Source organism: Penaeus monodon, chromosome 20 (genome assembly GCF_015228065.2).
Source record: "Penaeus monodon isolate SGIC_2016 chromosome 20, NSTDA_Pmon_1, whole genome shotgun sequence".
NCBI lineage: Eukaryota > Metazoa > Arthropoda > Malacostraca > Decapoda > Penaeidae > Penaeus > Penaeus monodon.
In genome coordinates this window covers 1,200,844-1,202,444 of record NC_051405.1, presented here as the reverse complement: position 1 = coordinate 1,202,444, position 1,601 = coordinate 1,200,844, and the positions used below count along the sequence as shown (strand labels likewise).

Below are 1,601 nucleotides of genomic sequence, written 5' to 3'. Positions count from 1 at the left end.
ATGTAGAGGGAGATAAGCAAAAGTTTTAGGTGCGGGGCTAAGGAATTAAAAGGTCTTATTAAGTAAAACAGTTGACCACATTACTAGTTTTATTCATGTCACTTACACCTAATTACCATAAAGTTAACTTGGCAACTTAAAATTAGTTTTACTTTATACTAGGCTTAAGATTATATACATGTGTCCCAAAGTACATAAACGCACTTCTGTAACCGTGCATATTTTGAAATTTCATTTTCTACTGAATTGTGGCATTGGCAGTTTTATTGTAAAATAAGTGAAGAAACACTTTAAATAAATTGTTTTTAACATAATTTTTTGATGTTGGGATTATCTCTTATACGCAGAGTAAGGCGTCCTACTATGTTATTCACCTACTTGAAACATGATAATTTTTGGAAGTGATGCCCCTGCGTTCACTTGACACCGATCAGCTAACCATGTTCGGTTAATAGCCAAGTGAACGATACCTTAGCCGCCGATCGATCACAAAACGTTGTTAGCCTAACAGACCTACCGGAGCTGCAAGATGGTACACTCGGGTATGTTTACATGCAGACGAACAATGCTTCTATTATTCTATGTGTAATATTGTTTTTTGTATAATACTGTCTGTGCATGCATGCATTTGCATATTATATAGATATGTTTATTTTGTTTATCTTATTAATTCTTTAATTTTGACTGATTCACTTGGAATCATTAGCCTAACGTGTTTTCTGTTAGGGATGCAGTGAACGCAGTGCTGCATGTGGGTCGAGCTGCAAAAACAAGAAAGGCGCTTTTCCTTATGGATGACATGTCACAATTGGTTCCTCCTTTGTGTTTTCTGTCGCCAGGTAGAACTGACCCATTTTAATAACTCGTCGCCCTTTGATAACACAGAACAAAGTCTTAACAGTTATTTTCATTCCAGTGGGTATATCCACTTCCAAATTACTAACTTAACCCACAGTAATTGAGAAATTTATTTCTCATTGTGTTATACTATACTTGTCTCATAATATTGTCCATCTATGTCTGTGCTTACCGCCATGCAATATATGACTGCAGTAATCAATATAAACGAATTCATTATCAACAGAAAAAAGATTGACTGGAAGGACAGGACTAAAATTTTTATAAATTATTTTACTTTCGGTAATACTTTTATCATGAATATCTCTTAATATTTAATAGTGGATGATATAAAAAACACATATTTCAAAATATTCTGCAAAATAATTATCAAGAAAACTGGCTTAGTACTGAATTACGCATAAAAAATACGCAAAAATTATCAGGCAAGCAAATAGGAAGAGACCTAAGGAAGATATAAATTCTATCGCTTCCTGGCAAGAAAAGTTTTAACATATTTCGTATGCATTTCATGTTATGTGTGAATGTTTACTCCGGAAATAGAATGCCTTTGCATTTTATAAAAAGGTTTGCCTGGTCGTCATGCAAGGAAATGACAAAAAAACATATACTTCTTTTCCACAAGTTTTGCAGTTCATTATCGTTGGAAGTTATATAAATTGTTGGATTATAATTTTAGTAGTCAACAGGAAAATTTTCACAGCGCCGCCCATAAGCTTGTGGATCCGCCACAGTTTGCGAGA

At 34.0% G+C, this 1,601-nt stretch overlaps 1 protein-coding gene across 1 annotated transcript in view; it reads right to left on the bottom strand.

The window, feature by feature from the left end:
* Nucleotides 1-75: 75 nt before the first annotated feature.
* Nucleotides 76-1,601, bottom strand: part of LOC119585566 — a gene marked incomplete at its 5' end in the record, with an annotated part of 4,984 nt that continues 3,458 nt past the window's right edge. The window contains 1 exon segment of the mRNA XM_037934234.1: nucleotides 76-1,601.